Source organism: Coffea arabica, chromosome 11c (assembly GCF_036785885.1).
Source record: "Coffea arabica cultivar ET-39 chromosome 11c, Coffea Arabica ET-39 HiFi, whole genome shotgun sequence".
In the NCBI taxonomy this organism is placed as follows: Eukaryota; Viridiplantae; Streptophyta; class Magnoliopsida; order Gentianales; family Rubiaceae; genus Coffea; species Coffea arabica.
This window is the reverse complement of record NC_092330.1, coordinates 22746464-22774337: the sequence shown is the minus strand read 5'-3', so window position 1 is coordinate 22774337 and position 27874 is coordinate 22746464. Positions and strand designations below refer to the sequence as shown.

General features: G+C 43.8%; 12 non-coding genes and 21 pseudogenes across 12 annotated transcripts; all 33 read right to left on the bottom strand.

Moving 5' to 3' along the window:
• Nucleotides 1-374: 374 nt before the first annotated feature.
• Nucleotides 375-492, bottom strand: LOC140020697 (5S ribosomal RNA; annotated as a pseudogene).
• Nucleotides 493-903: 411 nt separating this feature from the next.
• LOC140018167 (5S ribosomal RNA) lies at nucleotides 904-1022 on the bottom strand. The gene has a single exon (XR_011824469.1). It is a non-coding gene; the product is annotated as a 5S ribosomal RNA (ribosomal RNA).
• Nucleotides 1023-1949: 927 nt separating this feature from the next.
• LOC140018929 (5S ribosomal RNA) lies at nucleotides 1950-2067 on the bottom strand (annotated as a pseudogene).
• Nucleotides 2068-2991: 924 nt separating this feature from the next.
• On the bottom strand, nucleotides 2992-3109 carry LOC140019759 (5S ribosomal RNA; annotated as a pseudogene).
• Nucleotides 3110-3520: 411 nt separating this feature from the next.
• LOC140017594 (5S ribosomal RNA) lies at nucleotides 3521-3639 on the bottom strand. The gene has a single exon (XR_011823902.1). It is a non-coding gene; the product is annotated as a 5S ribosomal RNA (ribosomal RNA).
• A 926-nt stretch (nucleotides 3640-4565) lies between these two features.
• On the bottom strand, nucleotides 4566-4683 carry LOC140020696 (5S ribosomal RNA; annotated as a pseudogene).
• Nucleotides 4684-5608: 925 nt separating this feature from the next.
• LOC140018324 (5S ribosomal RNA) lies at nucleotides 5609-5726 on the bottom strand (annotated as a pseudogene).
• A 924-nt stretch (nucleotides 5727-6650) lies between these two features.
• Nucleotides 6651-6768, bottom strand: LOC140019758 (5S ribosomal RNA; annotated as a pseudogene).
• A 411-nt stretch (nucleotides 6769-7179) lies between these two features.
• LOC140018165 (5S ribosomal RNA) lies at nucleotides 7180-7298 on the bottom strand. Its single transcript, XR_011824467.1, has one exon. It is a non-coding gene; the product is annotated as a 5S ribosomal RNA (ribosomal RNA).
• A 927-nt stretch (nucleotides 7299-8225) lies between these two features.
• LOC140018927 (5S ribosomal RNA) lies at nucleotides 8226-8343 on the bottom strand (annotated as a pseudogene).
• A 924-nt stretch (nucleotides 8344-9267) lies between these two features.
• Nucleotides 9268-9385, bottom strand: LOC140018926 (5S ribosomal RNA; annotated as a pseudogene).
• A 924-nt stretch (nucleotides 9386-10309) lies between these two features.
• On the bottom strand, nucleotides 10310-10427 carry LOC140018925 (5S ribosomal RNA; annotated as a pseudogene).
• A 411-nt stretch (nucleotides 10428-10838) lies between these two features.
• On the bottom strand, nucleotides 10839-10957 carry LOC140017551 (5S ribosomal RNA). The gene has a single exon (XR_011823859.1). It is a non-coding gene; the product is annotated as a 5S ribosomal RNA (ribosomal RNA).
• Nucleotides 10958-11883: 926 nt separating this feature from the next.
• Nucleotides 11884-12001, bottom strand: LOC140018924 (5S ribosomal RNA; annotated as a pseudogene).
• Nucleotides 12002-12412: 411 nt separating this feature from the next.
• LOC140017674 (5S ribosomal RNA) lies at nucleotides 12413-12531 on the bottom strand. Its single transcript, XR_011823980.1, has one exon. It is a non-coding gene; the product is annotated as a 5S ribosomal RNA (ribosomal RNA).
• Nucleotides 12532-13458: 927 nt separating this feature from the next.
• On the bottom strand, nucleotides 13459-13576 carry LOC140019757 (5S ribosomal RNA; annotated as a pseudogene).
• A 924-nt stretch (nucleotides 13577-14500) lies between these two features.
• LOC140018923 (5S ribosomal RNA) lies at nucleotides 14501-14618 on the bottom strand (annotated as a pseudogene).
• A 411-nt stretch (nucleotides 14619-15029) lies between these two features.
• LOC140017673 (5S ribosomal RNA) lies at nucleotides 15030-15148 on the bottom strand. The gene has a single exon (XR_011823979.1). It is a non-coding gene; the product is annotated as a 5S ribosomal RNA (ribosomal RNA).
• A 927-nt stretch (nucleotides 15149-16075) lies between these two features.
• Nucleotides 16076-16193, bottom strand: LOC140020715 (5S ribosomal RNA; annotated as a pseudogene).
• A 411-nt stretch (nucleotides 16194-16604) lies between these two features.
• LOC140017828 (5S ribosomal RNA) lies at nucleotides 16605-16723 on the bottom strand. Its single transcript, XR_011824134.1, has one exon. It is a non-coding gene; the product is annotated as a 5S ribosomal RNA (ribosomal RNA).
• A 926-nt stretch (nucleotides 16724-17649) lies between these two features.
• Nucleotides 17650-17767, bottom strand: LOC140018922 (5S ribosomal RNA; annotated as a pseudogene).
• Nucleotides 17768-18178: 411 nt separating this feature from the next.
• LOC140017671 (5S ribosomal RNA) lies at nucleotides 18179-18297 on the bottom strand. The gene has a single exon (XR_011823978.1). It is a non-coding gene; the product is annotated as a 5S ribosomal RNA (ribosomal RNA).
• Nucleotides 18298-19224: 927 nt separating this feature from the next.
• On the bottom strand, nucleotides 19225-19342 carry LOC140020714 (5S ribosomal RNA; annotated as a pseudogene).
• A 411-nt stretch (nucleotides 19343-19753) lies between these two features.
• On the bottom strand, nucleotides 19754-19872 carry LOC140017593 (5S ribosomal RNA). Its single transcript, XR_011823901.1, has one exon. It is a non-coding gene; the product is annotated as a 5S ribosomal RNA (ribosomal RNA).
• A 927-nt stretch (nucleotides 19873-20799) lies between these two features.
• Nucleotides 20800-20917, bottom strand: LOC140018323 (5S ribosomal RNA; annotated as a pseudogene).
• A 925-nt stretch (nucleotides 20918-21842) lies between these two features.
• Nucleotides 21843-21960, bottom strand: LOC140019756 (5S ribosomal RNA; annotated as a pseudogene).
• A 411-nt stretch (nucleotides 21961-22371) lies between these two features.
• On the bottom strand, nucleotides 22372-22490 carry LOC140018164 (5S ribosomal RNA). The gene has a single exon (XR_011824466.1). It is a non-coding gene; the product is annotated as a 5S ribosomal RNA (ribosomal RNA).
• Nucleotides 22491-23417: 927 nt separating this feature from the next.
• LOC140018465 (5S ribosomal RNA) lies at nucleotides 23418-23535 on the bottom strand (annotated as a pseudogene).
• A 411-nt stretch (nucleotides 23536-23946) lies between these two features.
• Nucleotides 23947-24064, bottom strand: LOC140018024 (5S ribosomal RNA). The gene has a single exon (XR_011824326.1). It is a non-coding gene; the product is annotated as a 5S ribosomal RNA (ribosomal RNA).
• Nucleotides 24065-24477: 413 nt separating this feature from the next.
• LOC140017162 (5S ribosomal RNA) lies at nucleotides 24478-24596 on the bottom strand. The gene has a single exon (XR_011823475.1). It is a non-coding gene; the product is annotated as a 5S ribosomal RNA (ribosomal RNA).
• A 928-nt stretch (nucleotides 24597-25524) lies between these two features.
• On the bottom strand, nucleotides 25525-25642 carry LOC140018322 (5S ribosomal RNA; annotated as a pseudogene).
• Nucleotides 25643-26567: 925 nt separating this feature from the next.
• LOC140018321 (5S ribosomal RNA) lies at nucleotides 26568-26685 on the bottom strand (annotated as a pseudogene).
• A 925-nt stretch (nucleotides 26686-27610) lies between these two features.
• On the bottom strand, nucleotides 27611-27728 carry LOC140018320 (5S ribosomal RNA; annotated as a pseudogene).
• Between the last annotated feature and the right edge of the window lie 146 nt (nucleotides 27729-27874).

The window sequence follows — 27874 nt, the reverse complement described above, 5'->3', positions numbered from 1 at the left end:
GACCCGGCGAGTCTCGGATCCGGGTCGGGTCTACCCGAACAAATTTGCCAAAATTTATAATTTCTAACAAAAAAGAGAAAAAGATATATTTGTAAACTAATTTCTAACTAATGCAAAGAAAAAACCAAATAAGAAAATAAATCAAATTGATTTTACTCAAATACATCATCCTAATCAAATTATATTGATAATATATATTTTTTATAAATTATTAAATCATTTATATCCGGATCCGGGTCTAATACGGGTCGGAATACTATATTCCGTATTCGACCCGTTTTTTTGTTTGAAAAAACGGATCCGGATCCGGATAACGGAATTAAATCCCTACCTATACCCGCAAAAATTTCAGGGATCCGATCCGGATCCGGGTGTAGACCCGACCCGTTGACCGGCCTAGGGTCACCCATCCTAGTAATACTGTCGCCCAAGCACGCTTAACTTCGAAGTTCTGATGGGATCCGGTGCATTAGTGCTGGTATGATCGCACCCGCCATGTTCCTTTCGCTTTATTCTTTTAAACTGCCACGTCCTGTGAAGCAGTTTGGCTTTTCTGGACCCGAATTCATTCTAAGCGTCAATTCATGAATTTCTTCTCATCCTTTTATTTATTTACTTTTATATTTTTTTCTTGTTGCTTTGCACCTTTTTTTTCCCTCGTCGCCCAACTCTCAATTATCCTGAAATTGATCCTTCACGCTTGCGCTTATACATTTGCGCCGACAACTTTGACCGACGATCCGGGCTTCGATCCAGCCGTACCGTTCCTGACTTGTCTCGCGCCTTCAGATTCGCCTTCATGCTTCGATAAGAAGCAAAATATAAAGCAATCGTTCCGACGGAGCTAAATTACTACAGCATAAAGAACGAAGGGGAAATTTGGATTTCGAAACAAAAAAGGGAGGGGTGCAACACGAGGACTTCCCAGGGGGTCACCCATCCTAGTACTACTCTCGCCCAAGCACGCTTAAATTCGGAGTTCTGATGGGATCCAATGCATTAGTGCTGGTATCATCGCACCCGCCATGTTCCTTTCGCTTTATTCTTTTAAACTGCCCCGTCCTGTGAAGCAGTGTGGCTTTTATGGACCCCAATTCATTTTAAGCGTCAATTCAAGAATTTCCCCTCATCCTTTTATTTATTTACTTTTACATTTTTTTCTTGTTGATTTGCACCATTTTTTTTTCCCTCGTCGCGCAACTCTCAATTATCCTGAAATTGATCCTTCACGCTTGCGCTTATACATTTGCGCCGACAACTTTGACCGACGATCCGGGCTTCGATCCAGCCGTACCGTTCCTGACTTGTCTCGCGCCTTCAGATCCGCCTTCATGCTTCGATGAGAAGCAAAATAAAAAGCAATCGTTCCGACGGAGCTAAATTACTACAGCATAAAGAACGAAGGGGAAATTTGGATTTCGAAACAAAAAAGGGAGGGGTGCAACACGAAGATTTCCCAGGGGGTCACCTAGGGGTGTCAACGGGCCGGGTCCGGGCCGGAATTCATTATTCCGGACCCGGACCCGGATCCGACCCGTTTACCCGACGGGTCTTTTGTTCGGTGTTCCGGATCCGGACCCGGCGAGTCTCGGATCCGGGTCGGGTCTACCCGAACAAATTTGCCAAAATTTATAATTTCTAACAAAAAAGAGAAAAAGATATATTTGTAAACTAATTTCTAACTAATGCAAAGAAAAAACCAAATAAGAAAATAAATCAAATTGATTTTACTCAAATACATCATCCTAATCAAATTATATTGATAATATATATTTTTTATAAATTATTAAATCATTTATATCCGGATGCGGGTCTAATACGGGTCGGAATACTATATTCCGTATCCGACCCGTTTTTTTGTTTGAAAAAACGGATCCGGATCCGGATAACGGAATTAAATCCCTACCCATACCCGCAAAAATTTTAGGGATCCGATCCGGATCCGGGTCTAGACCCGACCCGTTGACAGGCCTAGGGTCACCCATCCTAGTACTACTGTCGCCCAAGCACGCTTAACTTCGGAGTTCTGATGGGATCCGGTGCATTAGTGCTGGTATGATCGCACCCGCCATGTTCCTTTCGCTTTATTCTTTTAAACTGCCACGTCCTGTGAAGCAGTTTGGCTTTTCTGGACCCGAATTCATTCTAAGCGTCAGTTCATGAATTTCCTCTCATCCTTTTATTTATTTACTTTTATATTTTTTTCTTGTTGCTTTGCACCTTTTTTTTCCCTCGTCGCACAACTCTCAATTATCCTGAAAGTGATCCTTCACGCTTGCGCTTATACATTTGCGCCGACAACTTTGACCGACGATCCGGGCTTCGATCCAGCCGTACCGTTCCTGACTTGTCTCGCGCCTTCAGATCCGCCTTCATGCTTCGATGAGAAGCAAAATAAAAAGCAATCGTTCCGACGGAGCTAAATTACTACAGCATAAAGAACGAAGGGGAAATTTGGATTTCGAAACAAAAAAGGGAGGTGTGCAACACGAGTATTTCCCAGGGGGTCACCTAGGGGTGTCAACGGGCCGGGTCCGGGCCGGAATTCATTATTCTGGACCCGGACCCGGATCCGACCCGTTTACCCGACGGGTCTTTTATTCGGTGTTCCGGATCCGGACCCGGCGAGTCTCGGATCCGGGTCGGGTCTACCCGAACAAATTTGCCAAAATTTATAATTTCTAACAAAAAGAGAAAAAGATATATTTGTAAACAAATTTCTAGCTAATGCAAAGAAAAAACCAAATAAGAAAATAAATCAAATTGATTTTACTCAAATACATCATCCTAATCAAATTATATTGATAATATATATTTTTTAGAAATTATTAAATCATTTATATCCGGATCCGGGTCTAATACGGGTCGGAATACTATATTCCGTATTCGACCCGTTTTTTTGTTTGAAAAAACGGATCCGGATCCGGATAACGGAATTAAATCCCTACCTATACCCGCAAAAATTTCAGGGATCCGATCCGGATCCGGGTGTAGACCCGACCCGTTGACCGGCCTAGGGTCACCCATCCTAGTACTACTGTCGCCCAAGCACGCTTAACTTCGAAGTTCTGATGGGATCCGGTGCATTAGTGCTGGTATGATCGCACCCGCCATGTTCCTTTCGCTTTATTCTTTTAAACTGCCACGTCCTGTGAAGCAGTTTGGCTTTTCTGGACCCGAATTCATTCTAAGCGTCAATTCATGAATTTCTTCTCATCCTTTTATTTATTTACTTTTATATTTTTTTCTTGTTGCTTTGCACCTTTTTTTTCCCTCGTCGCCCACCTCTCAATTATCCTGAAATTGATCCTTCACGCTTGCGCTTATACATTTGCGCCGACAACTTTGACCGACGATCCGGGCTTCGATCCAGCCGTACCGTTCCTGACTTGTCTCGCGCCTTCAGATTCGCCTTCATGCTTCGATAAGAAGCAAAATATAAAGCAATCGTTCCGACGGAGCTAAATTACTACAGCATAAAGAACGAAGGGGAAATTTGGATTTCGAAACAAAAAAGGGAGGGGTGCAACACGAGAACTTCCCAGGGGGTCACCCATCCTAGTACTACTCTCGCCCAAGCACGCTTAACTTCGGAGTTCTGATGGGATCTGGTGCATTAGTGCTGGTATGATCGCACCCGCAATGTTCCTTTCGCTTTATTCTTTTAAACTGTCCCGTCCTGTGAAGCAGTGTTGCTTTTCTGGACCCGAATTCATTTTAAGCGTCAATTCAAGAATTTCCCCTCATCCTTTTATTTATTTACTTTTAAATTTTTTTCTTGTTGATTTGCACCATTTTTTTTCCCTCGTCGCGCAACTCTCAATTATCCTGAAATTGATCCTTCACGCTTGCGCTTATACATTTGCGCCGACAACTTTGACCGACGATCCGGGCTTCGATCCAGCCGTACCGTTCCTGACTTGTCTCGCGCCTTCAGATCCGCCTTCATGCTTCGATGAGAAGCAAAATATAAAGCAATCGTTCCGACGGAGCTAAATTGCTACAGCATAAAGAACGAAGGGGAAATTTGGATTTCGAAACAAAAAAAGGAGGGGTGCAACACGAGGATTTCCCAGGGGGTCACCTAGGGGTGTCAACGGGCCGGGTCCGGGCCGGAATTCATTATTCTGGACCCGGACCCGGATCCGACCCGTTTACCCGACGGGTCTTTTATTCGGTGTTCCGGATCCGGACCCGGCGAGTCTCGGATCCGGGTCGGGTCTACCCGAACAAATTTGCCAAAATTTATAATTTCTAACAAAAAAGAGAAAAAGATATATTTGTAAACTAATTTCTAACTAATGCAAAGAAAAAACCAAATAAGAAAATAAATCAAATTGATTTTACTCAAATACATCATCCTAATCAAATTATATTGATAATATATATTTTTTATAAATTATTAAATCATTTATATCCGGATCCGGGTCTAATACGGGTCGGAATACTATATTCCGTATTCGACCCGTTTTTTTGTTTGAAAAAACGGATCCGGATCCGGATAACGGAATTAAATCCCTACCTATACCCGCAAAAATTTCAGGGATCCGATCCGGATCCGGGTGTAGACCCGACCCGTTGACCGGCCTAGGGTCACCCATCCTAGTAATACTGTCGCCCAAGCACGCTTAACTTCGAAGTTCTGATGGGATCCGGTGCATTAGTGCTGGTATGATCGCACCCGCCATGTTCCTTTCGCTTTATTCTTTTAAACTGCCACGTCCTGTGAAGCAGTTTGGCTTTTCTGGACCCGAATTCATTCTAAGCGTCAATTCATGAATTTCTTCTCATCCTTTTATTTATTTACTTTTATATTTTTTTCTTGTTGCTTTGCACCTTTTTTTTCCCTCGTCGCCCAACTCTCAATTATCCTGAAATTGATCCTTCACGCTTGCGCTTATACATTTGCGCCGACAACTTTGACCGACGATCCGGGCTTCGATCCAGCCGTACCGTTCCTGACTTGTCTCGCGCCTTCAGATTCGCCTTCATGCTTCGATAAGAAGCAAAATATAAAGCAATCGTTCCGACGGAGCTAAATTACTACAGCATAAAGAACGAAGGGGAAATTTGGATTTCGAAACAAAAAAGGGAGGGGTGCAACACGAGGATTTCCCAGGGGGTCACCTAGGGGTGTCAACGTGCCGGGACCGGGCCGGAATTCATTATTCTGGACCCGGACCCGGATCCGACCCGTTTACCCGACGGGTCTTTTATTCGGTGTTTCGGATCCGGACCCGGCGAGTCTCGGATCCGGGTCGGGTCTACCCGAACAAATTTGCCAAAATTTATAATTTCTAACAAAAAAGAGAAAAAGATATATTTGTAAACTAATTTCTAACTAATGCAAAGAAAAAACCAAATAAGAAAATAAATCAAATTGATTTTACTCAAATACATCATCCTAATCAAATTATATTGATAATATATATTTTTTATAAATTATTAAATCATTTATATCCGGATCCGGGTCTAATACGGGTCGGAATACTATATTCCGTATCCGACCCGTTTTTTTGTTTGAAAAAACGGATCCGAATCCGGATAACGGAATTAAATCCCTACCCATACCCGCAAAAATTTCAGGGATCCGATCCGGATCCGGGTGTAGACCCGACCCGTTGACCGGCCTAGGGTCACCCATCCTAGTACTACTGTCGCCCAAGCACGCTTAACTTCGGAGTTCTGATGGGATCCGGTGCATTAGTGCTGGTATGATCGCACCCGCCATGTTCCTTTCGCTTTATTCTTTTAAACTGCCACGTCCTGTGAAGCAGTTTGGCTTTTCTGGACCCGAATTCATTCTAAGCGTCAGTTCATGAATTTCCTCTCATCCTTTTATTTATTTACTTTTATATTTTTTTCTTGTTGCTTTGCACCTTTTTTTTCACTCGTCGCACAACTCTCAATTATCCTGAAAGTGATCCTTCACGCTTGCGCTTATACATTTGCGCCGACAACTTTGACCGACGATCCGGGCTTCGATCCAGCCGTACCGTTCCTGACTTGTCTCGCGCCTTCAGATCCGCCTTCATGCTTCGATAAGAAGCAAAATATAAAGCAATCGTTCCGACGGAGCTAAATTACTACAGCATAAAGAACGAAGGGGAAATTTGGATTTCGAAACAAAAAAGGGAGGGGTGCAACACGAGGATTTCCCAGAGGGTCACCTAGGGGTGTCAACGTGCCGGGTCCGGGCCGGAATTCATTATTCTGGACCCGGACCCGGATCCGACCCGTTTACCCGACGGGTCTTTTATTCGGTGTTCCGGATCCGGACCCGGCGAGTCTCGGATCCGGGTCGGGTCTACCCGAACAAATTTGCCAAAATTTATAATTTCTAACAAAAAAGAGAAAAAGATATATTTGTAAACTAATTTCTAACTAATGCAAAGAAAAAACCAAATAAGAAAATAAATCAAATTGATTTTACTCAAATACATCATCCTAATCAAATTATATTGATAATATATATTTTTTATAAATTATTAAATCATTTATATCCGGATCCGGGTCTAATACGGGTCGGAATACTATATTCCGTATCCGACCCGTTTTTTGTTTGAAAAAACGGATCCGGATCCGGATAACGGAATTAAATCCCTACCCATACCCGCAAAAATTTCAGGGATCCGATCCGGATCCGGGTGTAGACCCGACCCGTTGACCGGCCTAGGGTCACCCATCCTAGTACTACTGTCGCCCAAGCACGCTTAACTTCGAAGTTCTGATGGGATCCGGTGCATTAGTGCTGGTATGATCGCACCCGCCATGTTCCTTTCGCTCTATTCTTTTAAACTGCCACGTCCTGTGAAGCAGTTTGGCTTTTCTGGACCCGAATTCAGTCTAAGCGTCAATTCATGAATTTCCTCTCATCCTTTTATTTTTTTACTTTTATATTTTTTTCTTGTTGCTTTGCACCTTTTTTTTCCCTCGTCGCACAACTCTCAATTATCCTTAAATTGATCCTTCACGCTTGCGCTTATACATTTGCGCCGACAACTTTGACCGACGATCCGGGCTTCGATCCAGCCGTACCGTTCCTGACTTGTCTCGCGCCTTCAGATTCGCCTTCATGCTTCGATAAGAAGCAAAATATAAAGCAATCGTTCCGACGGAGCTAAATTACTACAGCATAAAGAACGAAGGGGAAATTTGGATTTCGAAACAAAAAAGGGAGGGGTGCAACACGAGGACTTCCCAGGGGGTCACCCATCCTAGTACTACTCTCGCCCAAGCACGCTTAAATTCGGAGTTCTGATGGGATCCAATGCATTAGTGCTGGTATCATCGCACCCGCCATGTTCCTTTCGCTTTATTCTTTTAAACTGCCCCGTCCTGTGAAGCAGTGTGGCTTTTATGGACCCCAATTCATTTTAAGCGTCAATTCAAGAATTTCCCCTCATCCTTTTATTTATTTACTTTTACATTTTTTTCTTGTTGATTTGCACCATTTTTTTTTCCCTCGTCGCGCAACTCTCAATTATCCTGAAATTGATCCTTCACGCTTGCGCTTATACATTTGCGCCGACAACTTTGACCGACGATCCGGGCTTCGATCCAGCCGTACCGTTCCTGACTTGTCTCGCGCCTTCAGATCCGCCTTCATGCTTCGATGAGAAGCAAAATAAAAAGCAATCGTTCCGACGGAGCTAAATTACTACAGCATAAAGAACGAAGGGGAAATTTGGATTTCGAAACAAAAAAGGGAGGGGTGCAACACGAAGATTTCCCAGGGGGTCACCTAGGGGTGTCAACGGGCCGGGTCCGGGCCGGAATTCATTATTCCGGACCCGGACCCGGATCCGACCCGTTTACCCGACGGGTCTTTTATTCGGTGTTCCGGATCCGGACCCGGCGAGTCTCGGATCCGGGTCGGGTCTACCCGAACAAATTTGCCAAAATTTATAATTTCTAACAAAAAAGAGAAAAAGATATATTTGTAAACTAATTTCTAACTAATGCAAAGAAAAAACCAAATAAGAAAATAAATCAAATTGATTTTACTCAAATACATCATCCTAATCAAATTATATTGATAATATATATTTTTTATAAATTATTAAATCATTTATATCCGGATGCGGGTCTAATACGGGTCGGAATACTATATTCCGTATCCGACCCGTTTTTTTGTTTGAAAAAACGGATCCGGATCCGGATAACGGAATTAAATCCCTATCCATACCCGCAAAAATTTTAGGGATCCGATCCGGATCCGGGTCTAGACCCGACCCGTTGACAGGCCTAGGGTCACCCATCCTAGTACTACTGTCGCCCAAGCACGCTTAACTTCGGAGTTCTGATGGGATCCGGTGCATTAGTGCTGGTATGATCGCACCCGCCATGTTCCTTTCGCTTTATTCTTTTAAACTGCCACGTCCTGTGAAGCAGTTTGGCTTTTCTGGACCCGAATTCATTCTAAGCGTCAGTTCATGAATTTCCTCTCATCCTTTTATTTATTTACTTTTATATTTTTTTCTTGTTGCTTTGCACCTTTTTTTTCCCTCGTCGCACAACTCTCAATTATCCTGAAAGTGATCCTTCACGCTTGCGCTTATACATTTGCGCCGACAACTTTGACCGACTATCCGGGCTTCGATCCAGCCGTACCGTTCCTGACTTGTCTCGCGCCTTCAGATCCGCCTTCATGCTTCGATGAGAAGCAAAATAAAAAGCAATCGTTCCGACGGAGCTAAATTACTACAGCATAAAGAACGAAGGGGAAATTTGGATTTCGAAACAAAAAAGGGAGGGGTGCAACACGAGTATTTCCCAGGGGGTCACCTAGGGGTGTCAACGGGCCGGGTCCGGGCCGGAATTCATTATTCCGGACCCGGACCCGGATCCGACCCGTTTACCCGACGGGTCTTTTATTCTGTGTTCCGGATCCGGACCCGGCGAGTCTCGGATCCGGGTCGGGTCTACCCGAACAAATTTGCCAAAATTTATAATTTCTAACAAAAAGAGAAAAAGATATATTTGTAAACAAATTTCTAGCTAATGCAAAGAAAAAACCAAATAAGAAAATAAATCTAATTGATTTTACTCAAATACATCATCCTAATCAAATTATATTGATAATATATTTTTTTTATAAATTATTAAATCATTTATATCCGGATCCGGGTCTAATACGGGTCGGAATACTATATTCCGTATTCGACCCGTTTTTTTGTTTGAAAAAACGGATCCGGATCCGGTTAACGGAATTAAATCCGTATCCATACCCGCAAAAATTTCAGGGATCCGATCCGGATCCGGGTCTAGACCCGACCCGTTGACAGGCCTAGGGTCACCCATCCTAGTACTACTGTCGCCCAAGCACGCTTAACTTCGGAGTTCTGATGGGATCCGGTGCATTAGTGCTGGTATGATCGCACCCGCCATGTTCCTTTCGCTTTATTCTTTTAAACTGCCACGTCCTGTGAAGCAGTTTGGCTTTTCTGGACCCGAATTCATTCTAAGCATCAGTTCATGAATTTCCTCTCATCCTTTTATTTATTTACTTTTATATTTTTTTCTTGTTGCTTTGCACCTTTTTTTTCCCTCGTCGCACAACTCTCAATTATCCTGAAAGTGATCCTTCACGCTTGCGTTTATACATTTGCGCCGACAACTTTGACCGACGATCCGGGCTTCGATCCAGCCGTACCGTTCCTGACTTGTCTCGCGCCTTCAGATCCGCCTTCATGCTTCGATGAGAAGCAAAATAAAAAGCAATCGTTCCGACGGAGCTAAATTACTACAGCATAAAGAACGAAGGGGAAATTTGGATTTCGAAACAAAAAAGGGAGGGGTGCAACACGAGGATTTCCCAGGGGGTCACCTAGGGGTGTCAACGGGCCGGGTCCGGGCCGGAATTCATTATTCCGGACCCGGACCCGGATCCGACCCGTTTACCCGACGGGTCTTTTATTCTGTGTTCCGGATCCGGACCCGGCGAGTCTCGGATCCGGGTCGGGTCTACCCGAACAAATTTGCCAAAATTTATAATTTCTAACAAAAAGAGAAAAAGATATATTTGTAAACAAATTTCTAGCTAATGCAAAGAAAAAACCAAATAAGAAAATAAATCAAATTGATTTTACTCAAATACATCATCCTAATCAAATTATATTGATAATATATTTTTTTTATAAATTATTAAATCATTTATATCCGGATCCGGGTCTAATACGGGTCGGAATACTATATTCCGTATTCGACCCGTTTTTTTGTTTGAAAAAACGGATCCGGATCCGGTTAACGGAATTAAATCCGTACCCATACCCGCAAAAATTTCAGGGATCCGATCCGGATCCGGGTCTAGACCCGACCCGTTGACAGGCCTAGGGTCACCCATCCTAGTACTACTGTCGCCCAAGCACGCTTAACTTCGGAGTTCTGATGGGATCCGGTGCATTAGTGCTGGTATGATCGCACCCGCCATGTTCCTTTCGCTTTATTCTTTTAAACTGCCACGTCCTGTGAAGCAGTTTGGCTTTTCTGGACCCGAATTCATTCTAAGCGTCAGTTCATGAATTTCCTCTCATCCTTTTATTTATTTACTTTTATATTTTTTTCTTGTTGCTTTGCACCTTTTTTTTCCCTCGTCGCACAACTCTCAATTATCCTGAAAGTGATCCTTCACGCTTGCGCTTATACATTTGCGCCGACAACTTTGACCGACGATCCGGGCTTCGATCCAGCCGCACCGTTCCTGACTTGTCTCGCGCCTTCAGATCCGCCTTCATGCTTCGATAAGAAGCAAAATATAAAGCAATCGTTCCGACGGAGCTAAATTACTACAGCATAAAGAACGAAGGGGAAATTTGGATTTCGAAACAAAAAAGGGAGGGGTGCAACACGAGGACTTCCCAGGGGGTCACCCATCCTAGTACTACTCTCGCCCAAGCACGCTTAACTTCGGAGTTCTGATGGGATCCGGTGCATTAGTGCTGGTATGATCACACCCGCCATGTTCCTTTCGCTTTATTCTTTTAAACTGCCCCGTCCTGTGAAGCAGTGTGGCTTTTATGGACCCCAATTCATTTTAAGCGTCAATTCAAGAATTTCCCCTCATCCTTTTATTTATTTACTTTTACATTTTTTTCTTGTTGATTTGCACCATTTTTTTTTCCCTCGTCGCGCAACTCTCAATTATCCTGAAATTGATCCTTCACGCTTGCGCTTATACATTTGCGCCGACAACTTTGACCGACGATCCGGGCTTCGATCCAGCCGTACCGTTCCTGACTTGTCTCGCGCCTTCAGATCCGCCTTCATGCTTCGATGAGAAGCAAAATAAAAAGCAATCGTTCCGACGGAGCTAAATTACTACAGCATAAAGAACGAAGGGGAAATTTGGATTTCGAAACAAAAAAGGGAGGGGTGCAACACGAATATTTCCCAGGGGGTCACCTAGGGGTGTCAACGGGCCGGGTCCGGGCCGGAATTCATTATTCCGGACCCGGACCCGGATCCGACCCGTTTACCCGACGGGTCTTTTATTCTGTGTTCCGGATCCGGACCCGGCGAGTCTCGGATCCGGGTCGGGTCTACCCGAACAAATTTGCCAAAATTTATAATTTCTAACAAAAAGAGAAAAAGATATATTTGTAAACAAATTTCTAGCTAATGCAAAGAAAAAACCAAATAAGAAAATAAATCAAATTGATTTTACTCAAATACATCATCCTAATCAAATTATATTGATAATATATTTTTTTTATAAATTATTAAATCATTTATATCCGGATCCGGGTCTAATACGGGTCGGAATACTATATTCCGTATTCGACCCGTTTTTTTGTTTGAAAAAACGGATCCGGATCCGGTTAACGGAATTAAATCCGTACCCATACCCGCAAAAATTTCAGGGATCCGATCCGGATCCGGGTCTAGACCCGACCCGTTGACAGGCCTAGGGTCACCCATCCTAGTACTACTGTCGCCCAAGCACGCTTAACTTCGGAGTTCTGATGGGATCCGGTGCATTAGTGCTGGTATGATCGCACCCGCCATGTTCCTTTCGCTTTATTCTTTTAAACTGCCACGTCCTGTGAAGCAGTTTGGCTTTTCTGGACCCGAATTCATTCTAAGCGTCAGTTCATGAATTTCCTCTCATCCTTTTATTTATTTACTTTTATATTTTTTTCTTGTTGCTTTGCACCTTTTTTTTCCCTCGTCGCACAACTCTCAATTATCCTGAAAGTGATCCTTCACGCTTGCGCTTATACATTTGCGCCGACAACTTTGACCGACGATCCGGGCTTCGATCCAGCCGTACCGTTCCTGACTTGTCTCGCGCCTTCAGATCCGCATTCATGCTTCGATAAGAAGCAAAATATAAAGCAATCGTTCCGACGGAGCTAAATTACTACAGCATAAAGAACGAAGGGGAAATTTGGATTTCGAAACAAAAAAGGGAGGGGTGCAACACGAGGACTTCCCAGGGGGTCACCCATCCTAGTACTACTCTCGCCCAAGCACGCTTAACTTCGGAGTTCTGATGGGATCTGGTGCATTAGTGCTGGTATGATCGCACCCGCCATGTTCCTTTCGCTTTATTCTTTTAAACTGCCCCGTCCTGTGAAGCAGTGTGGCTTTTCTGGACCCGAATTCATTTTAAGCGTCAATTCAAGAATTTCCCCTCATCCTTTTATTTATTTACTTTTAAATTTTTTTCTTGTTGATTTGCACCATTTTTTTTTCCCTCGTCGCGCAACTCTCAATTATCCTGAAATTGATCCTTCACGCTTGCGCTTATACATTTGCGCCGACAACTTTGACCGACGATCCGGGCTTCGATCCAGCCGTACCGTTCCTGACTTGTCTCGCGCCTTCAGATCCGCCTTCATGCTTCGATGAGAAGCAAAATATAAAGCAATCGTTCCGACGGAGCTAAATTACTACAGCATAAAGAACGAAGGGGAAATTTGGATTTCGAAACAAAAAAGGGAGGGGTGCAACACGAGGATTTCCCAGGGGGTCACCTAGGGGTGTCAACGGGCCGGGTCCGGACCGGAATTCATTATTCTGGACCCGGACCCGGATCCGACCCGTTTACCCGACGGGTCTTTTATTCGGTGTTCCGGATCCGGACCCGGCGAGTCTCGGATCCGGGTCGGGTCTACCCGAACAAATTTGCCAAAATTTATAATTTCTAACAAAAAAGAGAAAAAGATATATTTGTAAACTAATTTCTAACTAATGCAAAGAAAAAACCAAATAAGAAAATAAATCAAATTGATTTTACTCAAATACATCATCCTAATCAAATTATATTGATAATATATATTTTTTATAAATTATTAAATCATTTATATCCGGATCCGGGTCTAATACGGGTCGGAATACTATATTCCGTATCCGACCCGTTTTTTTGTTTGAAAAAACGGATCCGGATCCGGATAACGGAATTAAATCCCTACCCATACCCGCAAAAATTTCAGGGATCCGATCCGGATCCGGGTGTAGACCCGACCCGTTGACCGGCCTAGGGTCACCCATCCTAGTACTACTGTCGCCCAAGCACGCTTAACTTCGAAGTTCTGATGGGATCCGGTGCATTAGTGCTGGTATGATCGCACCCGCCATGTTCCTTTCGCTCTATTCTTTTAAACTGCCACGTCCTGTGAAGCAGTTTGGCTTTTCTGGACCCGAATTCAGTCTAAGCGTCAATTCATGAATTTCCTCTCATCCTTTTATTTTTTTACTTTTATATTTTTTTCTTGTTGCTTTGCACCTTTTTTTTCCCTCGTCGCACAACTCTCAATTATCCTGAAAGTGATCCTTCACGCTTGCGCTTATACATTTGCGCCGACAACTTTGACCGACGATCCGGGCTTCGATCCAGCCGTACCGTTCCTGACTTGTCTCGCGCCTTCAGATCCGCCTTCATGCTTCGATGAGAAGCAAAATAAAAAGCAGTCGTTCCGACGGAGCTAAATTACTACAGCATAAAGAACGAAGGGGAAATTTGGATTTCGAAACAAAAAAGGGAGGGGTGCAACACGAGGATTTCCCAGGGGGTCACCTAGGGGTGTCAACGGGCCGGGTCCGGGCCGGAATTCATTATTCCGGACCCGGACCCGGATCCGACCCGTTTACCCGACGGGTCTTTTATTCTGTGTTCCGGATCCGGACCCGGCGAGTCTCGGATCCGGGTCGGGTCTACCCGAACAAATTTGCCAAAATTTATAATTTCTAACAAAAAGAGAAAAAGATATATTTGTAAACAAATTTCTAGCTAATGCAAAGAAAAAACCAAATAAGAAAATAAATCAAATTGATTTTACTCAAATACATCATCCTAATCAAATTATATTGATAATATATTTTTTTTATAAATTATTAAATCATTTATATCCGGATCCGGGTCTAATACGGGTCGGAATACTATATTCCGTATTCGACCCGTTTTTTTGTTTGAAAAAACGGATCCGGATCCGGTTAACGGAATTAAATCCGTACCCATACCCGCAAAAATTTCAGGGATCCGATCCGGATCCGGGTCTAGACCCGACCCGTTGACAGGCCTAGGGTCACCCATCCTAGTACTACTGTCGCCCAAGCACGCTTAACTTCGGAGTTCTGATGGGATCCGGTGCATTAGTGCTGGTATGATCGCACCCGCCATGTTCCTTTCGCTTTATTCTTTTAAACTGCCACGTCCTGTGAAGCAGTTTGGCTTTTCTGGACCCGAATTCATTCTAAGCGTCAGTTCATGAATTTCCTCTCATCCTTTTATTTATTTACTTTTATATTTTTTTCTTGTTGCTTTGCACCTTTTTTTTCCCTCGTCGCACAACTCTCAATTATCCTGAAAGTGATCCTTCACGCTTGCGCTTATACATTTGCGCCGACAACTTTGACCGACGATCCGGGCTTCGATCCAGCCGTACCGTTCCTGACTTGTCTCGCGCCTTCAGATCCGCATTCATGCTTCGATAAGAAGCAAAATATAAAGCAATCGTTCCGACGGAGCTAAATTACTACAGCATAAAGAACGAAGGGGAAATTTGGATTTCGAAACAAAAAAGGGAGGGGTGCAACACGAGGACTTCCCAGGGGGTCACCCATCCTAGTACTACTCTCGCCCAAGCACGCTTAACTTCGGAGTTCTGATGGGATCTGGTGCATTAGTGCTGGTATGATCGCACCCGCCATGTTCCTTTCGCTTTATTCTTTTAAACTGCCCCGTCCTGTGAAGCAGTGTGGCTTTTCTGGACCCGAATTCATTTTAAGCGTCAATTCAAGAATTTCCCCTCATCCTTTTATTTATTTACTTTTAAATTTTTTTCTTGTTGATTTGCACCATTTTTTTTTCCCTCGTCGCGCAACTCTCAATTATCCTGAAATTGATCCTTCACGCTTGCGCTTATACATTTGCGCCGACAACTTTGACCGACGATCCGGGCTTCGATCCAGCCGTACCGTTCCTGACTTGTCTCGCGCCTTCAGATCCGCCTTCATGCTTCGATGAGAAGCAAAATATAAAGCAATCGTTCCGACGGAGCTAAATTACTACAGCATAAAGAACGAAGGGGAAATTTGGATTTCGAAACAAAAAAGGGAGGGGTGCAACACGAGGATTTCCCAGGGGGTCACCTAGGGGTGTCAACGGGCCGGGTCCGGACCGGAATTCATTATTCTGGACCCGGACTCGGATCCGACCCGTTTACCCGACGGGTCTTTTATTCGGTGTTCCGGATCCGGACCCGGCGAGTCTCGGATCCGGGTCGGGTCTACCCGAACAAATTTGCCAAAATTTATAATTTCTAACAAAAAAGAGAAAAAGATATATTTGTAAACTAATTTCTAACTAATGCAAAGAAAAAACCAAATAAGAAAATAAATCAAATTGATTTTACTCAAATACATCATCCTAATCAAATTATATTGATAATATATATTTTTTATAACTTATTAAATCATTTATATCCGGATCCGGGTCTAATACGGGTCGGAATACTATATTCCGTATTCGACCCGTTTTTTTGTTTGAAAAAACGGATCCGGATCCGGATAACGGAATTAAATCCCTACCTATACCCGCAAAAATTTAAGGGATCCGATCCGGATCCGGGTGTAGACCCGACCCGTTGACCGGCCTAGGGTCACCCATCCTAGTACTACTGTCGCCCAAGCACGCTTAACTTCGAAGTTCTGATGGGATCCGGTGCATTAGTGCTGGTATGATAGCACCCGCCATGTTCCTTTCGCTTTATTCTTTTAAACTGCCACGTCCTGTGAAGCAGTTTGGCTTTTCTGGACCCGAATTCATTCTAAGCGTCAATTCATGAATTTCTTCTCATCCTTTTATTTATTTACTTTTATATTTTTTTCTTGTTGCTTTGCACCTTTTTTTTCCCTCGTCGCCCACCTCTCAATTATCCTGAAATTGATCCTTCACGCTTGCGCTTATACATTTGCGCCGACAACTTTGACCGACGATCCGGGCTTCGATCCAGCCGTACCGTTCCTGACTTGTCTCGCGCCTTCAGATTCGCCTTCATGCTTCGATAAGAAGCAAAATATAAAGCAATCGTTCCGACGGAGCTAAATTACTACAGCATAAAGAACGAAGGGGAAATTTGGATTTCGAAACAAAAAAGGGAGGGGTGCAACACGAGAACTTCCCAGGGGGTCACCCATCCTAGTACTACTCTCGCCCAAGCACGCTTAAATTCGGAGTTCTGATGGGATCCGGTGCATTAGTGCTGGTATGATCGCACCCGCCATGTTCCTTTCGCTTTATTCTTTTAAACTGCCCCGTCCTGTGAAGCAGTGTGGCTTTTATGGACCCCAATTCATTTTAAGCGTCAATTCAAGAATTTCCCCTCATCCTTTTATTTATTTACTTTTACATTTTTTTCTTGTTGATTTGCACCATTTTTTTTTCCCTCGTCGCGCAACTCTCAATTATCCTGAAATTGATCCTTCACGCTTGCGCTTATACATTTGCGCCGACAACTTTGACCGACGATCCGGGCTTCGATCCAGCCGTACCGTTCCTGACTTGTCTCGCGCCTTCAGATCCGCCTTCATGCTTCGATGAGATGCAAAATAAAAAGCAGTCGTTCCGACGGAGCTAAATTACTACAGCATAAAGAACGAAGGGGAAATTTGGATTTCGAAACAAAAAAGGGAGGGGTGCAACACGAGGATTTCCCAGGGGGTCACCTAGGGGTGTCAACGGGCCGGGTCCGGGCCGGAATTCATTATTCCGGACCCGGACCCGGATCCGACCCGTTTACCCGACGGGTCTTTTATTCTGTGTTCCGGATCCGGACCCGGCGAGTCTCGGATCCGGGTCGGGTCTACCCGAACAAATTTGCCAAAATTTATAATTTCTAACAAAAAGAGAAAAAGATATATTTGTAAACAAATTTCTAGCTAATGCAAAGAAAAAACCAAATAAGAAAATAAATCAAATTGATTTTACTCAAATACATCATCCTAATCAAATTATATTGATAATATATTTTTTTTATAAATTATTAAATCATTTATATCCGGATCCGGGTCTAATACGGGTCGGAATACTATATTCCGTATTCGACCCGTTTTTTTGTTTGAAAAAACGGATCCGGATCCGGTTAACGGAATTAAATCCGTACCCATACCCGCAAAAATTTCAGGGATCCGATCCGGATCCGGGTCTAGACCCGACCCGTTGACAGGCCTAGGGTCACCCATCCTAGTACTACTGTCGCCCAAGCACGCTTAACTTCGGAGTTCTGATGGGATCCGGTGCATTAGTGCTGGTATGATCGCACCCGCCATGTTCCTTTCGCTTTATTCTTTTAAACTGCCACGTCCTGTGAAGCAGTTTGGCTTTTCTGGACCCGAATTCATTCTAAGCGTCAGTTCATGAATTTCCTCTCATCCTTTTATTTATTTACTTTTATATTTTTTTCTTGTTGCTTTGCACCTTTTTTTTCCCTCGTCGCACAACTCTCAATTATCCTGAAAGTGATCCTTCACGCTTGCGCTTATACATTTGCGCCGACAACTTTGACCGACGATCCGGGCTTCGATCCAGCCGTACCGTTCCTGACTTGTCTCGCGCCTTCAGATCCGCATTCATGCTTCGATAAGAAGCAAAATATAAAGCAATCGTTCCGACGGAGCTAAATTACTACAGCATAAAGAACGAAGGGGAAATTTGGATTTCGAAACAAAAAAGGGAGGGGTGCAACACGAGGACTTCCCAGGGGGTCACCCATCCTAGTACTACTCTCGCCCAAGCACGCTTAACTTCGGAGTTCTGATGGGATCTGGTGCATTAGTGCTGGTATGATCGCACCCGCCATGTTCCTTTCGCTTTATTCTTTTAAACTGCCCCGTCCTGTGAAGCAGTGTGGCTTTTCTGGACCCGAATTCATTTTAAGCGTCAATTCAAGAATTTCCCCTCATCCTTTTATTTATTTACTTTTAAATTTTTTTCTTGTTGATTTGCACCATTTTTTTTTCCCTCGTCGCGCAACTCTCAATTATCCTGAAATTGATCCTTCACGCTTGCGCTTATACATTTGCGCCGACAACTTTGACCGACGATCCGGGCTTCGATCCAGCCGTACCGTTCCTGACTTGTCTCGCGCCTTCAGATCCGCCTTCATGCTTCGATGAGAAGCAAAATATAAAGCAATCGTTCCGACGGAGCTAAATTACTACAGCATAAAGAACGAAGGGGAAATTTGGATTTCGAAACAAAAAAGGGAGGGGTGCAACACGAGGATTTCCCAGGGGGTCACCTAGGGGTGTCAACGGGCCGGGTCCGGACCGGAATTCATTATTCTGGACCCGGACCCGGATCCGACCCGTTTACCCGACGGGTCTTTTATTCGGTGTTCCGGATCCGGACCCGGCGAGTCTCGGATCCGGGTCGGGTCTACCCGAACAAATTTGCCAAAATTTATAATTTCTAACAAAAAAGAGAAAAAGATATATTTGTAAACTAATTTCTAACTAATGCAAAGAAAAAACCAAATAAGAAAATAAATCAAATTGATTTTACTCAAATACATCATCCTAATCAAATTATATTGATAATATATATTTTTTATAAATTATTAAATCATTTATATCCGGATCCGGGTCTAATACGGGTCGGAATACTATATTCCGTATCCGACCCGTTTTTTTGTTTGAAAAAACGGATCCGGATCCGGATAACGGAATTAAATCCCTACCCATACCCGCAAAAATTTCAGGGATCCGATCCGGATCCGGGTGTAGACCCGACCCGTTGACCGGCCTAGGGTCACCCATCCTAGTACTACTGTCGCCCAAGCACGCTTAACTTCGAAGTTCTGATGGGATCCGGTGCATTAGTGCTGGTATGATAGCACCCGCCATGTTCCTTTCGCTTTATTCTTTTAAACTGCCACGTCCTGTGAAGCAGTTTGGCTTTTCTGGACCCGAATTCATTCTAAGCGTCAATTCATGAATTTCTTCTCATCCTTTTATTTATTTACTTTTATATTTTTTTCTTGTTGCTTTGCACCTTTTTTTTCCCTCGTCGCCCACCTCTCAATTATCCTGAAATTGATCCTTCACGCTTGCGCTTATACATTTGCGCCGACAACTTTGACCGACGATCCGGGCTTCGATCCAGCCGTACCGTTCCTGACTTGTCTCGCGCCTTCAGATTCGCCTTCATGCTTCGATAAGAAGCAAAATATAAAGCAATCGTTCCGACGGAGCTAAATTACTACAGCATAAAGAACGAAGGGGAAATTTGGATTTCGAAACAAAAAAGGGAGGGGTGCAACACGAGAACTTCCCAGGGGGTCACCCATCCTAGTACTACTCTCGCCCAAGCACGCTTAACTTCGGAGTTCTGATGGGATCTGGTGCATTAGTGCTGGTATGATCGCACCCGCCATGTTCCTTTCGCTTTATTCTTTTAAACTGTCCCGTCCTGTGAAGCAGTGTTGCTTTTCTGGACCCGAATTCATTTTAAGCGTCAATTCAAGAATTTCCCCTCATCCTTTTATTTATTTACTTTTAAATTTTTTTCTTGTTGATTTGCACCATTTTTTTTTCCCTCGTCGCGCAACTCTCAATTATCCTGAAATTGATCCTTCACGCTTGCGCTTATACATTTGCGCCGACAACTTTGACCGACGATCCGGGCTTCGATCCAGCCGTACCGTTCCTGACTTGTCTCGCGCCTTCAGATCCGCCTTCATGCTTCGATGAGAAGCAAAATATAAAGCAGTCGTTCCGACGGAGCTAAATTACTACAGCATAAAGAACGAAGGGGAAATTTGGATTTCGAAACAAAAAAGGGAGGGGTGCAACACGAGGATTTCCCAGGGGGTCACCTAGGGGTGTCAACGGGCCGGGTCCGGGCCGGAATTCATTATTCTGGACCCGGACCCGGATCCGACCCGTTTACCCGACGGGTCTTTTATTCGGTGTTTCGGATCCGGACCCGGCGAGTCTCGGATCCGGGTCGGGTCTACCCGAACAAATTTGCCAAAATTTATAATTTCTAACAAAAAAGAGAAAAAGATATATTTGTAAACTAATTTCTAACTAATGCAAAGAAAAAACCAAATAAGAAAATAAATCAAATTGATTTTACTCAAATACATCATCCTAATCAAATTATATTGATAATATATATTTTTTATAAATTATTAAATCATTTATATCCGGATCCGGGTCTAATACGGGTCGGAATACTATATTCCGTATCCGACCCGTTTTTTTGTTTGAAAAAACGGATCCGAATCCGGATAACGGAATTAAATCCCTACCCATACCCGCAAAAATTTCAGGGATCCGATCCGGATCCGGGTGTAGACCCGACCCGTTGACCGGCCTAGGGTCACCCATCCTAGTACTACTGTCGCCCAAGCACGCTTAACTTCGGAGTTCTGATGGGATCCGGTGCATTAGTGCTGGTATGATCGCACCCGCCATGTTCCTTTCGCTTTATTCTTTTAAACTGCCACGTCCTGTGAAGCAGTTTGGCTTTTCTGGACCCGAATTCATTCTAAGCGTCAGTTCATGAATTTCCTCTCATCCTTTTATTTATTTACTTTTATATTTTTTTCTTGTTGCTTTGCACCTTTTTTTTCACTCGTCGCACAACTCTCAATTATCCTGAAAGTGATCCTTCACGCTTGCGCTTATACATTTGCGCCGACAACTTTGACCGACGATCCGGGCTTCGATCCAGCCGTACCGTTCCTGACTTGTCTCGCGCCTTCAGATCCGCCTTCATGCTTCGATAAGAAGCAAAATATAAAGCAATCGTTCCGACGGAGCTAAATTACTACAGCATAAAGAACGAAGGGGAAATTTGGATTTCGAAACAAAAAAGGGAGGGGTGCAACACGAGGATTTCCCAGAGGGTCACCTAGGGGTGTCAACGTGCCGGGTCCGGGCCGGAATTCATTATTCTGGACCCGGACCCGGATCCGACCCGTTTACCCGACGGGTCTTTTATTCGGTGTTCCGGATCCGGACCCGGCGAGTCTCGGATCCGGGTCGGGTCTACCCGAACAAATTTGCCAAAATTTATAATTTCTAACAAAAAAGAGAAAAAGATATATTTGTAAACTAATTTCTAACTAATGCAAAGAAAAAACCAAATAAGAAAATAAATCAAATTGATTTTACTCAAATACATCATCCTAATCAAATTATATTGATAATATATATTTTTTATAAATTATTAAATCATTTATATCCGGATCCGGGTCTAATACGGGTCGGAATACTATATTCCGTATCCGACCCGTTTTTTTGTTTGAAAAAACGGATCCGGATCCGGATAACGGAATTAAATCCCTACCCATACCCGCAAAAATTTCAGGGATCCGATCCGGATCCGGGTGTAGACCCGACCCGTTGACCGGCCTAGGGTCACCCATCCTAGTACTACTGTCGCCCAAGCACGCTTAACTTCGAAGTTCTGATGGGATCCGGTGCATTAGTGCTGGTATGATCGCACCCGCCATGTTCCTTTCGCTCTATTCTTTTAAACTGCCACGTCCTGTGAAGCAGTTTGGCTTTTCTGGACCCGAATTCAGTCTAAGCGTCAATTCATGAATTTCCTCTCATCCTTTTATTTTTTTACTTTTATATTTTTTTCTTGTTGCTTTGCACCTTTTTTTTCCCTCGTCGCACAACTCTCAATTATCCTTAAATTGATCCTTCACGCTTGCGCTTATACATTTGCGCCGACAACTTTGACCGACGATCCGGGCTTCGATCCAGCCGTACCGTTCCTGACTTGTCTCGCGCCTTCAGATTCGCCTTCATGCTTCGATAAGAAGCAAAATATAAAGCAATCGTTCCGACGGAGCTAAATTACTACAGCATAAAGAACGAAGGGGAAATTTGGATTTCGAAACAAAAAAGGGAGGGGTGCAACACGAGGACTTCCCAGGGGGTCACCCATCCTAGTACTACTCTCGCCCAAGCACGCTTAAATTCGGAGTTCTGATGGGATCCAATGCATTAGTGCTGGTATCATCGCACCCGCCATGTTCCTTTCGCTTTATTCTTTTAAACTGCCCCGTCCTGTGAAGCAGTGTGGCTTTTATGGACCCCAATTCATTTTAAGCGTCAATTCAAGAATTTCCCCTCATCCTTTTATTTATTTACTTTTACATTTTTTTCTTGTTGATTTGCACCATTTTTTTTTCCCTCGTCGCGCAACTCTCAATTATCCTGAAATTGATCCTTCACGCTTGCGCTTATACATTTGCGCCGACAACTTTGACCGACGATCCGGGCTTCGATCCAGCCGTACCGTTCCTGACTTGTCTCGCGCCTTCAGATCCGCCTTCATGCTTCGATGAGAAGCAAAATATAAAGCAATCGTTCCGACGGAGCTAAATTACTACAGCATAAAGAACGAAGGGGAAATTTGGATTTCGAAACAAAAAAGGGAGGGGTGCAACACGAGGATTTCCCAGGGGGTCACCTAGGGGTGTCAACGGGCCGGGTCCGGGCCGGAATTCATTATTCCGGACCCGGACCCGGATCCGACCCGTTTACCCGACGGGTCTTTTATTCTGTGTTCCGGATCCGGACCCGGCGAGTCTCGGATCCGGGTCGGGTCTACCCGAACAAATTTGCCAAAATTTATAATTTCTAACAAAAAAGAGAAAAAGATATATTTGTAAACAAATTTCTAGCTAATGTAAAGAAAAAACCAAATAAGAAAATAAATCAAATTGATTTTACTCAAATACATCATCCTAATCAAATTATATTGATAATATATATTTTTTATAAATTATTAAATCATTTATATCCGGATCCGGGTCTAATACGGGTCGGAATACCATATTCCGTATCCGACCCGTTTTTTTGTTTGAAAAAACGGATCCGGATCCGGATAACGGAATTAAATCCCTACCCATACCCGCAAAAATTTCAGGGATCCGATCCGGATCCGGGTCTAGACCCGACCCGTTGACAGGCCTAGGGTCACCCATCCTAGTACTACCGTCGCCCAAGCACGCTTAACTTCGGAGTTCTGATGGGATCCGGTGCATTAGTGCTGGTATGATCGCACCCGCCATGTTCCTTTCGCTTTATTCTTTTAAACTGCCACGTCCTGTGAAGCAGTTTGGCTTTTCTGGACCCGAATTCATTCTAAGCGTCAGTTCATGAATTTCCTCTCATCCTTTTATTTATTTACTTTTATATTTTTTTCTTGTTGCTTTGCACCTTTTTTTTCCCTCGTCGCACAACTCTCAATTATCCAGAAAGTGATCCTTCACGCTTGCGCTTATACATTTGCGCCGACAACTTTGACCGACGATCCGGGCTTCGATCCAGCCGTACCGTTCCTGACTTGTCTCGCGCCTTCAGATCCGCCTTCATGCTTCGATAAGAATCAAAATATAAAGCAATCGTTCCGACGGAGCTAAATTACTACAGCATAAAGAACGAAGGGGAAATTTGGATTTCGAAACAAAAAAGGGAGGGGTGCAACACGAGGACTTCCCAGGGGTCACCCATCCTAGTACTACTCTCGCCCAAGCACGCTTAACTTCGGAGTTCTGATGGGATCTGGTGCATTAGTGCTGGTATGATCGCACCCGCCATGTTCCTTTCGCTTTATTCTTTTAAACTGCCCCGTCCTGTGAAGCAGTGTGGCTTTTCTGGACCCGAATTCATTTTAAGCGTCAATTCAAGAATTTCCCCTCATCCTTTTATTTATTTACTTTTACATTTTTTTCTTGTTGATTTGCACCATTTTTTTTTCCCTCGTCGCGCAACTCTCAATTATCCTGAAATTGATCCTTCACGCTTGCGCTTATACATTTGCGCCGACAACTTTGACCGACGATCCGGGCTTCGATCCAGCCGTACCGTTCCTGACTTGTCTCGCGCCTTCAGATCCGCCTTCATACTTCGATAAGAAGCAAAATATAAAGCAATCGTTCCGACGGAGCTAAATTACTACAGCATAAAGAACGAAGGGAAAATTTGGATTTCGAAACAAAAAAGGGAGGGGTGCAACACGAGGACTTCCCAGGGGGTCACCCATCCTAGTACTACTCTCGCCCAAGCACGCTTAACTTCGGAGTTCTGATGGGATCCGGTGCATTAGTGCTGGTATGATCGCACCCGCCATGTTCCTTTCGCTTTATTCTTTTAAACTGCCCCGTCCTGTGAAGCAGTGTGGCTTTTCTGGACCCGAATTCATTTTAAGCGTCAATTCAAGAATTTCCCCTCATCCTTTTATTTATTTACTTTTACATTTTTTTCTTGTTGATTTGCACCATTTTTTTTTTCCCTCGTCGCGCAACTCTCAATTATCCTGAAATTGATCCTTCACGCTTGCGCTTATACATTTGCGCCGACAACTTTGACCGACGATCCGGGCTTCGATCCAGCCGTACCGTTCCTGACTTGTCTCGCGCCTTCAGATCCGCCTTCATGCTTCGATGAGAAGCAAAATATAAAGCAATCGTTCCGACGGAGCTAAATTACTACAGCATAAAGAACGAAGGGGAAATTTGGATTTCGAAACAAAAAAGGGAGGGGTGCAACACGAGGATTTCCCAGGGGGTCACCTAGGGGTGTCAACGTGCCGGGACCGGGCCGGAATTCATTATTCTGGACCCGGACCCGGATCCGACCCGTTTACCCGACGGGTCTTTTATTCGGTGTTTCGGATCCGGACCCGGCGAGTCTCGGATCCGGGTCGGGTCTACCCGAACAAATTTGCCAAAATTTATAATTTCTAACAAAAAAGAGAAAAAGATATATTTGTAAACTAATTTCTAACTAATGCAAAGAAAAAACCAAATAAGAAAATAAATCAAATTGATTTTACTCAAATACATCATCCTAATCAAATTATATTGATAATATATATTTTTTATAAATTATTAAATCATTTATATCCGGATCCGGGTCTAATACGGGTCGGAATACTATATTCCGTATCCGACCCGTTTTTTTGTTTGAAAAAACGGATCCGAATCCGGATAACGGAATTAAATCCCTACCCATACCCGCAAAAATTTCAGGGATCCGATCCGGATCCGGGTGTAGACCCGACCCGTTGACCGGCCTAGGGTCACCCATCCTAGTACTACTGTCGCCCAAGCACGCTTAACTTCGGAGTTCTGATGGGATCCGGTGCATTAGTGCTGGTATGATCGCACCCGCCATGTTCCTTTCGCTTTATTCTTTTAAACTGCCACGTCCTGTGAAGCAGTTTGGCTTTTCTGGACCCGAATTCATTCTAAGCGTCAGTTCATGAATTTCCTCTCATCCTTTTATTTATTTACTTTTATATTTTTTTCTTGTTGCTTTGCACCTTTTTTTTCACTCGTCGCACAACTCTCAATTATCCTGAAAGTGATCCTTCACGCTTGCGCTTATACATTTGCGCCGACAACTTTGACCGACGATCCGGGCTTCGATCCAGCCGTACCGTTCCTGACCTGTCTCGCGCCTTCAGATCCGCCTTCATGCTTCGATAAGAAGCAAAATATAAAGCAATCGTTCCGACGGAGCTAAATTACTACAGCATAAAGAACGAAGGGGAAATTTGGATTTCGAAACAAAAAAGGGAGGGGTGCAACACGAGGATTTCCCAGAGGGTCACCTAGGGGTGTCAATGTGCCGGGTCCGGGCCGGAATTCATTATTCTGGACCCGGACCCGGATCCGACCCGTTTACCCGACGGGTCTTTTATTCGGTGTTCCGGATCCGGACCCGGCGAGTCTCGGATCCGGGTCGGGTCTACCCGAACAAATTTGCCAAAATTTATAATTTCTAACAAAAAAGAGAAAAAGATATATTTGTAAACTAATTTCTAACTAATGCAAAGAAAAAAGCAAATAAGAAAATAAATCAAATTGATTTTACTCAAATACATCATCCTAATCAAATTATATTGATAATATATATTTTTTATAAATTATTAAATCATTTATATCCGGATCCGGGTCTAATACGGGTCGGAATACTATATTCCGTATCCGACCCGTTTTTTTGTTTGAAAAAACGGATCCGAATCCGGATAACGGAATTAAATCCCTACCCATACCCGCAAAAATTTCAGGGATCCGATCCGGATCCGGGTGTAGACCCGACCCGTTGACCGGCCTAGGGTCACCCATCCTAGTACTACTGTCGCCCAAGCACGCTTAACTTCGGAGTTCTGATGGGATCCGGTGCATTAGTGCTGGTATGATCGCACCCGCCATGTTCCTTTCGCTTTATTCTTTTAAACTGCCACGTCCTGTGAAGCAGTTTGGCTTTTCTGGACCCGAATTCATTCTAAGCGTCAGTTCATGAATTTCCTCTCATCCTTTTATTTATTTACTTTTATATTTTTTTCTTGTTGCTTTGCACCTTTTTTTTCACTCGTCGCACAACTCTCAATTATCCTGAAAGTGATCCTTCACGCTTGCGCTTATACATTTGCGCCGACAACTTTGACCGACGATCCGGGCTTCGATCCAGCCGTACCGTTCCTGACCTGTCTCGCGCCTTCAGATCCGCCTTCATGCTTCGATAAGAAGCAAAATATAAAGCAATCGTTCCGACGGAGCTAAATTACTACAGCATAAAGAACGAAGGGGAAATTTGGATTTCGAAACAAAAAAGGGAGGGGTGCAACACGAGGATTTCCCAGAGGGTCACCTAGGGGTGTCAATGTGCCGGGTCCGGGCCGGAATTCATTATTCTGGACCCGGACCCGGATCCGACCCGTTTACCCGACGGGTCTTTTATTCGGTGTTCCGGATCCGGACCCGGCGAGTCTCGGATCCGGGTCGGGTCTACCCGAACAAATTTGCCAAAATTTATAATTTCTAACAAAAAAGAGAAAAAGATATATTTGTAAACTAATTTCTAACTAATGCAAAGAAAAAAGCAAATAAGAAAATAAATCAAATTGATTTTACTCAAATACATCATCCTAATCAAATTATATTGATAATATATATTTTTTATAAATTATTAAATCATTTATATCCGGATCCGGGTCTAATACGGGTCGGAATACTATATTCCGTATCCGACCCGTTTTTTTGTTTGAAAAAACGGATCCGAATCCGGATAACGGAATTAAATCCCTACCCATACCCGCAAAAATTTCAGGGATCCGATCCGGATCCGGGTGTAGACCCGACCCGTTGACCGGCCTAGGGTCACCCATCCTAGTACTACTGTCGCCCAAGCACGCTTAACTTCGGAGTTCTGATGGGATCCGGTGCATTAGTGCTGGTATGATCGCACCCGCCATGTTCCTTTCGCTTTATTCTTTTAAACTGCCACGTCCTGTGAAGCAGTTTGGCTTTTCTGGACCCGAATTCATTCTAAGCGTCAGTTCATGAATTTCCTCTCATCCTTTTATTTATTTACTTTTATATTTTTTTCTTGTTGC